The sequence below is a fragment of the Belonocnema kinseyi genome, chromosome 6, assembly GCF_010883055.1.
Source record: "Belonocnema kinseyi isolate 2016_QV_RU_SX_M_011 chromosome 6, B_treatae_v1, whole genome shotgun sequence".
NCBI lineage: Eukaryota > Metazoa > Arthropoda > Insecta > Hymenoptera > Cynipidae > Belonocnema > Belonocnema kinseyi.
In genome coordinates, this window is record NC_046662.1 from 59,552,921 (window position 1) to 59,562,930 (window position 10,010).

The following is a 10,010-nucleotide window of genomic DNA, read 5'->3' on the forward strand; positions in this document are numbered from 1 at the left end:
CAATTTCTGAACTTTTGTTTCCTTTCATTTTTTTATAAAGTAGTTTCCTGCTTCCTTCAAAGTCGTTTTGTATTTTTAACTCTTCTTCTGCTCTAATTGTATTACTTTCTTTAACTAATCGTTTAAGTATCCTGTTTTCGCGTCTATAATCATTTCTACGTCTACTCATTTCCTCATTGCTAAGACCTGCGATGTTCAAAGTTCTCTTGTACGCTTCTCAATTGACATTATTCAAACAAAACCAATGCATGGATATTCAGAAATTATAAAGAATAGAAAAATTAATAACGAATACACAAATGAATGAAAAAAATGCTAAAAATATATAGTATTATGAAATTAGAAAATTTAAAAAATTTTTAAAAATGGCAAGTTTTTTAATTGACAAAAAATAAAATCCCGAATTTAAAAATATCATAAACAAAAATTTACCGACTTCAAGGCTGACTTGGGAAATAAATGAATTATTAAATTCCCGCAAATATTTCAATTCTCGAAATTTAGAACTACTGAACATAGTTAATTTATTATTAACTTATGAGCTATTAATAGAATTATAAATAAGGCAAACAATTTAATTAATAATTTCTAAATTATTTTCGAAAAATTTTTTAGTTCGTCAAACTTAAATTTCAGGAATAGAAATATTTATGGGGATTTAACAATTCATTTATTTTATAATTCGGCAATTTTTTTTCTTGATAACTTATGATTTTGTTATTCATTTTTTCGATATTTTGTATTAGTCTTGGATATTGAAACACTTTTCAATACAGTGATGAAGAGATAATTTGTGTTTGGATGGAATTGGCGCTTTACAATATAATGCTACTGTATAATAAACATAATTCTTATATCTATATATGACAAACAATCAATATAATAAATCCTGAAATATTTTTTTCTATTACAATGAAATAACGAACTCTTAAATGTGAACTCTTAAAGAAAGACCATTAAAAAATATTTTTTTATCTTTGGCAACACCCAAATTAATGGAAAATTATTTTTCGAAGTACTGTAATAAATCCAAGTTGAGATTAAATTCTGAGAATTGAAAACAAGAAAATAAGTATTACCATTTCGTTCTTAAATTTATGGAAATAAAATTTTCATAAGATTCTTGAGCGAATGCAGAAGATTTTTAAATATTGCAGGCGTGTCAGAAAAGAATTTAGAAGATTTTAAAGAAATTTCTTTATTATCTAGGACTTTACTACATATTATGAAAAATTTCAGAGTTTTTAAAAGATGTTTATCTCTTTTAGAAGTTGGGAAGAAATCAAGAAATATTTTATAAGTTTTCGAAAATGTTTCCGAGTTTTCAAATATTTGTGATCTATTTAAAACGCCTTAAATTCCTGAAAATATTTTTAACTGACACGAATTTTTCTCAAGATTTTCAAATATAATTCCAAATTAAAAAAATTACTTTACAGTCTTCTAATTTGTCCCAGAAATTTTAAGAAAATTTGTTTATTCTCTTGAAAACTTTCTAAATTATGTTTAATTCTACTACATATTTTTTGAATTTACTCTCTTTTCGTTCGTTTTTATTTTGAATTTTTACCAAATTAAAACATTTTGCTTTAAAATCTTCGTAACTATTATTAGAAATTTTAGGAAAATGTTTTTTATGTTTAAAAACCTTTTTCAAATTTCTCTTATAATTCATTCTTCTAAAAAATTTTCAAATTTTTTCTGCATTTTTTATTCATTCTGAAAAATTTTTTAAATTACCTTAAAATCTTTTAGATTCTTTTACTATTTTTGGAGTCTTGTAAAATCTTTTTAAATAATCTCTTCCAATAATCTCTTCCAACTAATTTGTCAAAATAAACAATTATTTTAATGTTTCCTAAGAATCTGAAAAAATGTCTTTCATTTTCGTGAAACTTTACAAAATTTAGAAAAAAACTTTAAAAGTTTTAATTATTTTTTAATCGTTTCGAAACTTTTGAATATCTCTCAAACTTACTCAATTTTTTCTAAAATTATGTAATATGTCAACATTGCAAAATTTTCCTTTAAAATCTTTCAAACCCTTTTAAAAAATTAAAAAATTTCCCATGAATTTTAAGAACTGTTTTTCACACCCTGACAAAATTCAGTTTACCTAAAAAATTGGTAAATCTTGAAAAATAAAAAAATAAAATAGTCTTATATATTTTTTCACATTTTAAAATCTTTAAAACTTGAAATTACTCTTTAAAATAAAACCTCATATATTTCATAATTATTAAAAAGCTTCTAATTCACTTTGAGTTCACTTTCATAACTTGATTTTCATACCGGAGTGATAATTAATGGAAATGATTCGATAAAAAAGCAAAAGAAAAACACTATTAGAAAAATCCACTGTGTCATTTTCACTTTACATGACAAAAGACATATGACAGTCAAAACAACTAGAACAAAGTTACTACTAGCGCCGCTGCATGGTCATTTTCAACACATCACTTGTCCAGGTTTTCCAGGTATAATTTTGAAAAAATTCAAGGTCTACTGTTTTTTTTTTTTTTTCAATTCAGCCAATTAAATTGAATTGTAACAAATTGTAATGCAATGATAATTGTTTATCAATAAGTTTGATTAAATTCAAAACAATTTTCAATAATATTTGTATCAGTGACAAAAAAGTATGCTGTAATTATAACCATATTATTTTTTGTTATTACTTTAAGAACAATTATAGCGGAACTATTTATGAAAAGATTAGGATTATATTTCAAAATAATAGTAATTTAAACAAATTCTGAACTTTTGAACAAAGTTAAAATAAAACTTTTAGGTCGCAAGAACTAATGAAAATGGTCTATATTAAAATTTATCGAACTTTAATGTTTTCACGAAATTCTTCCTCAACATCTTCCAGTTCTTTTTGCTTTTCGCATTGAATCATCATTTGCTTTTCATTTCATTCTTACACTTTGTCCGATATTGGCCCTTTCCTTAAGTTTTCTTTTCTAATTTCCAAATATAGAATTCGCTATAAAATACTAAAAGCTCGTAGTTTTGTGAAAATACCATTGGACCGATTTTCTCATTATTTTTGCTGTGTTCTGATTGTTCATGCTCGAAAAACGAAAATTCGCAATTTTTATTGCGCGGACCTAAATTTTGATCACAATTTCACAAATGGTAATCAATTTTTAAAATAAAAAAATTGCTTCAAAAAAGATAATTGTATCATTTATAAACTTCGGGCATAAACATACAATCTTTATTATTTTCTTCAAACTTTAATCTTCTTGGTTGATAATTCATAATATTGAACAAAAACCCCTTTTCTTTGTAGAAAATTGAAGCATTTCGTTGAAAATTAATTTTTATCTCAGAATTGATGAAATTCGATTTTTTTCAGATAAAAATGCATGTATTTTGTTTATTATTAATTTCTATGGTTAAGAATTAAACTACTTCGGTAAAAATTAATATTTTGTTGTTAAAAATTAATTTTTTAACTTAAAATAAAAATATTCCATTTTAGGTTCAAAATGATCTTTTTTAATTGAAAATTCATATATTTTGTTTAAATTTAATTTCTTTGGTTAAAAAGTTAAACTATTTTGTTGGAAATTCGTTTTACTTTCTGGGTTAAAAAATAATTTTTAGTACTGAAAATATGACTATTCCATTTTTGTTTGAACATTAATTTTTTAACTATTTTATTTTCGGTTGAAAATGTATCTTGTTCAGTTAAAAATTCATGTATTTCAGTTGAAAATTCATTTTATATTGTTAAAAATTAATTTTTTTAACTGAAAATTGAACTATTCCATTTTTGTTCAAAATTTACCCTTTTCAGTTGAAAATTAATTTATTATGTTTAAAATTAATTTCTTTGGTCAAAAAGTTAACTATTTTGTTGAAAACTTGTTTTCTTTTTTTTGGCTTAAAATTTTTTTTTACTAAAAATGTAACTAGTAAAAATTTTTTTTACTTGAAAATTCATGTATTTTGTTGAAAAATAATTTCTTTAATTAAGAATTTAACTATTTCGTTGAAAATTAATTTGGTGTTGTTAAAAATTAATGTTTTTAACTGAAAATATAACTGTTCCATTTTTGGTTCAAAATTTACATTTTTAGTTGAATATTAATTAATAACTTCTTTGGTTAAAAAATTAACCATTTTGTTTAAAATTCGTTTTTTTCTTGGGTAAAAATTAATTTTTTAATTAAAATTTTAAATATTCTACTTTCGTTTAAAATTTGTCTTTTTTAATTGAAAATTCATTTCTTTTGTTGAAAATTAATTTCTTTACTTAAGAATTTAACTGTACTTTCTTGAAAATTAATTTATTTCCTTCATTAATTTTTCAAACTGAAAATATAACTATTCCATTTTTAGTTGAAAATTCATGAATTTTGTTGAAACTTCATCTTTTTGGTTGAAAATTCAACTATTTGGTTAAAAAGTAATTTTTTTATTGAAGCTTGATCTGTAGATTTCCAAATTCATTTCTTTGGTTAAAAATTTAATTATTTTGTTAAAAATTCTTTGTCTTTGGTCGAATTTTATCGAATTTAATCGAAAGATTAAAATGCTTTTTGGTAAAAGTATCGACTTGAAATTTTTTTGTTGCTAACTTGGTTGTAACTTGGATGTAACTTGGTTGTAACTTGGTTGAAAACGTAACTATGGTTGAAATTTCATCATTTTGGATTGAAAAATTCAATTATTTTGTTAGAAAATTCAGTTATCTGATTAAAAATGCAACTTGAAAACTTGATGACTCAACTCTTGTTGAAAATTTCGGGAAATTCGTCTTTTTGGGTTGAAAATTCAGCTCTTTTGGTAGAAAATGAATCATTTTTGGTTGAAAATTCAACTATTTTGTTGAGACTGTAATCTACTTTGACTTAGAATCTCAGAGATATGGTACCTACAGCAATGTTAATAAAAAGAATTTATTCCCCTATTTTCATGAGAAATCACCCTATATCTCCTGTTATGAGAGCATTTTGGGCTACGAAGTATTAAAACAATACCTTTTCAAAAAGGGATTCGAAAGGATCCATTTTTCCCATGACGATAAACCTACTTGAAGCCTCCTTTTTATTTTTATTTGATTCCCGCATTGAGCCCAGTGGAAATACTATAAATTTTGTTTTATCGTAAAGCTGACAGCTTCGAATAGTTTCAACGTTTTAATAAACCTTCGAGATCATCCCTCGTAACAATTTGTCTTGATACGGGAGCGAAAACATTTCTAACGACGCCATCCTTGCAGAAAGGTCAAACAAATGGATATTGATTAGATATGGAATGGCATTCCTCGCAAGGTATTTTTCTCAAGCTGAACTCCAATGTGCGAATCAACTGGAAGTGATTCCTCTTCACGCAGTTGGAAACACGTGAATACTGACGAGTATAGAAATCAGACCAAGGAATCGGAATTTACCATTTCTCAACATGGAAATATTTATACCACCACAAGATTCCTGCTCCCGACGTATTACCGACATCGACACCATTCCACGGTTCAAGCGGTTCGTGTCCGTGCTAAGTTTCTAAAATATTTTTGAAGGTTACCAATGGCGTCATAAAATGATATTGCACAATTGTGTGTATGAAAAGTAAGGACAATTTATTGTTTCCTTATAGATGATACATTTAATTTAAACATTCCTTTCTTTATTAATTTAATGCGCGAAATATGCAAGTATACAAGTGTAATTTGATATGAAGTAAGAATGCCATTCTGTTTTGTCTATAAATTAAATTGATTGTTTCCTTACAGATAATACATTTAATTTAAAATTCTAGTCTTGATTTAATGCGCAAATAATTCATGAATAATTACATTCTTTTGTAGTCTGTAACTTTAAAACAAAAAGGGTAATATATTATTAGATATCACGAAACCTACCTTGCCGGATTGGAGAACATTTTACAGATGAAGCTATTTGCGCAAAATTCGTTTGACGAAATTGCGCAGCACAATATTTAATAACGTTATCAGGAATATTCTAGAAACCTAGCAGGGACACGAACCATTTCAGCTGTGTAATGTTCTCGAATCTGATGAGGTAGGTTACATGATCTCTATTAATATATCTCCCTCTTGTTTTAAAGTTCTAGACCGCAGAAGAATGTTTTTCATGAATTATTTGCGCATTAAATTAAGACATGATTTTTTTATAAAATGTATTATCTATAAGGATGCGATAAATTACCCTTTTTTCTCATAAATATAAAAATTGAGATAATAAATAACTCTGAAGTTGATTACGCAAAATTCGTTACTCACAAATGCGCAAAATAGAAGCAGGTATTATTCAGAAGGCCATAACTGAAGTGTGACAGTAAACAAAAAAGACAAAATGTACAGAATTTCAATTTTACAGGAGAGCATAAAGATATTCTCTAAAATCAAAATCGGAATAGGCAGAAAGAACAACAGTTCACTTCCAAGCTGAAGTTTCAATGAATTGAGGCCAAAAAGGATTTATCAGAAAAAGTTATTCAGTTTCGAGGAAATGTATAATAATCTTAAAATTACAATAACCTAAAATTGGAGCAGGCTCGAATGCGGATTGCGATACCAAATAAAAAATATTTGACCTAAAACAGCCTATACCATATAAATCGTCTAAGAATTTTAGGTTAGAATTTCTCAGCTTTTGAAAATCAACTTTCGGTAGCGATTAAAAATCGGATTTTAAAATTGGTACAAAGATAAAAATTTGCTCCCGAGATATGAGGATGCCGAGTGCGGAAAATAGTTTTATCGAAACAAAACACTCAAATTATCAGCGTTTGAAATCAGGGAGTATCGACACAAAAAATCTAGCTATTTGTATACCGAAATTGCGGTACAAATCGCCCCCTTTTCCAGATCTCGCTTTTCGCCTACGTCCTTGAAATTAAAACAATTGTCGTTTGAAGAATCATACAAGATTCTATTTTTTTAAATTGCAAATCCTAATTAGAACTTAAATGCTTTAATAGTTAATCAAATTTTAAATTTGAAGTGCTCCAAACTTTAATCGTTCTAATTTATACAATTTATAAATGAAAGCCTTTTTTTCGATCAATCTAATCCTGAAAAAAGTTGGAATTTAATTTTAAAAATAATGCTTACAATAATTATATAACAGTTTTATAAGTAATGGATAGTTCAAAATCGAAAAACTAACAATTTGACAGTTCTAAATATACTATATAAATAGAGAAAGCCCAAAATAAAAGAAGTGAAAAGAAAAAGAACGCAACGTCAAAAAGATTTATATATTATATTTTTAGTTTAAAGATTAAAGAGACAAAAATAAAGAAAGTCGAGGGAATAAAAAGAAGGGGGTCTGGAGGACGTCTTCTTTTTTGTTCTTCTTTCTTTACTTCACTTTTTATTTTATTTTAAATGAAAGTATTTTCAAAGGCGCTTAACCAATTTTGGTCGCTTTCGCTTCATCCAGTTTACTATTTTGTTGCTAAGTTCTAACAAAAAGAAATAATTTCACTGGAATTGGTGCAGTTTTCGAATTTGATGAGAATCAGACTCAATAATTTCACGTTTTAAAAAGAAATACTTGAAATTTTGAAGTAATTTATATTTTAAATCTTGTAAAAAAACAAAATAAAATTTCAAGTATAATGAGGATGTTAAATTTTTATTTTATTGCAATAGTTTGACCAAGATTCTTTATTTATAATAATAATGCAAATTATAATGAAATTAGTTTAATTCTATTTGATTATTCTTTGATAATACTTTTTGCTTCTCTCAAAAAACTCTCATTTTTCTGGAAATTTTTATATAAAATATCTCCCTGAGTATGTAGTTTTCCACGGAAAACTATGAGAAACGTAATTTTTTTTATTTTTATCAACAAAATTTTTTTAACGGTTGAATGCCACTTTTATATTCAGGTGAGTTAAGAAAAAAAACGAAAATTTTCTTTAAAAAGTTTTCACTTTTGATTCTTTTTCCTTGATTTTTTTTAAATTCATAGTAACATGAGGGATATACCCTATGAGTACCGTCCTCGATAAACTATTCCTTCGTATAGAAAAACTTATTTTTAATGATATAAAATAAATTTTCCAGAATAATTGTTTTAAGTCTTTAAAAAGCTAGTCATATTTTAAATTTACAAAATATACAGTTAACAAATTTGAACATATCTGATTATTTGGATTGTAAATAATAAAAAATGGATGAAATTATTGTTTTTGCTGCTATGCTGAAAAATTAAATTTACGAAATTTTTCATAAAATGACGAATTTGTAATGAAACTGTCGTAAATTCAATAGTGCAAGAAATTGCAAAACAAATGAATTTCGAAACAAATATTTATATTTTCGAATAAAAATATCTATTTCCAACTAAAAATGAAAGAGTTAAAATTTTAGTTGAAAAAATTAATTTTGAAAAAAAAACGGATTTTCCAGAAAATAGTTTATTTTCAACCTAACTGATGAATTTTCATCTAAAAAGATGAATCTTCAACTGAAATAGTTGAATTTTAGGCAACAAATAATTAATTTTTACTAAAAAAGATAAATTGCTAACCAAAACTTAAATGATTAAATTTTAAGTTGAAAAATTAATGTTCAACCAAACAGCTTTTACACACAAAAAACAAACTTTCAAAAAATAGGTACTTTTTCAAACAAAGCGATGAATTTTCAACTAAAACTGTAAATCTTCAACTGGGATAGTTGAATTTTAAACCAGAAAGATGAGTTTTCAACAACAATGATGAATCTTTAACTGGAATAATTGAATTGAATTGAATAAAGGAATTAATTTTCAACAAAACTTATGAATTTTCAAATAAAATGATGAATTTTTAACTGGAAATTTGAATTTTATACAATAAATATGGATTTCCGACCATAAAGATTAATTTTCGATAAAAAGGCGAATTTTTCACAAAGTACATCAATTTTCAAAAAAGTTCTTTAATTTGGTTAATTTCTTAATAAAAGTTCCAATTTTCAGCCAAATAGTTGAGTTTCCATAAAAGTAAAAAAAAAAAACACTTTTAACCAAAAATTGAATAGTTAAATTTACTGTTAAAAATCTAATTCAAACAACAATATGAATCTTCAAACAAGAAAATGAATTTTTAACAAAAGAGATAACTTTCAAATTGTGAAAAATTCGGGCTTGGAACAGGAATTCTTTTAAATGTCTTTCTTCTAAATCCAAATGATAATTCATTTTAAAAAATTTCGTTCCATTAAAAAAATTATCGCTGTTCCAAGTAAAATTATATTTCTTTACGAAAATTCGAATCCCTGTCCTAAAATAAAAACGATAACTATTTTCTAAAATTTTCTGTTCCAAGTTAGGATAAATGAGGAGTAAGAGCAAAAAGTGATAAATCCATATTCTGAAAACATTGAGAAAATGATTGTTTCTGTATGTTTGAAATATCGTCAATTCGATTATTAAACTTAAGACAGCGAAAAATATATTAGGGAAAAAAATTGCAAAAAGTTTTTCTTATTATAGAGAATAATAAATATTGAATAACAAATTGTGATTTAATTAGAGTAAAACAAGATAATCACAAAAAATTGCGACTGTAGATAAAATAAAAATGACTTTTCTAACTAAAACAAAGTTATTAAAATAACGAAAACTTCAATTTTTCTACTATCTGAAGTAAATTCTCGGTTTTTATTTAAATTTCCTGATATTTCCCGGTTCCTCGGTCAAATCTTCGCCCTGAAGTGTTTTGTTAAATCGACCAAATTTTGTTACACTCAATAAAATTTCCATGTATATCCAAGAAAACAGTTTTTCTGGTTCAAGAAAATATTTGTCTGGATCTAATCTAGAAAATCTTTTGCAATAAAAACATTTCCAGATGATGAAAATCTGAGACAGGAAATAAACGACTTTGATGGTCATAAAAATAACAAAGTGTGAAGAATCGGAACAGGCAATTTTCCAGATTACATTTACTTCGTTGCACCTCAAGTCTAAACACACTGAATCTCATAACGTTCCATTTTCTGCCTAGGTAATAATTACTTTCTTACGATGGTGGTT

General features: G+C 25.5%; 1 protein-coding gene across 1 annotated transcript in view; it reads right to left on the minus strand.

Moving 5' to 3' along the window:
- Nucleotides 1-10,010, minus strand: part of LOC117174977 (G protein-coupled receptor kinase 2) — a 112,422-nt gene that overhangs the window by 26,188 nt on the left and 76,224 nt on the right. The gene's annotated exons all lie outside the window — the stretch shown is intronic.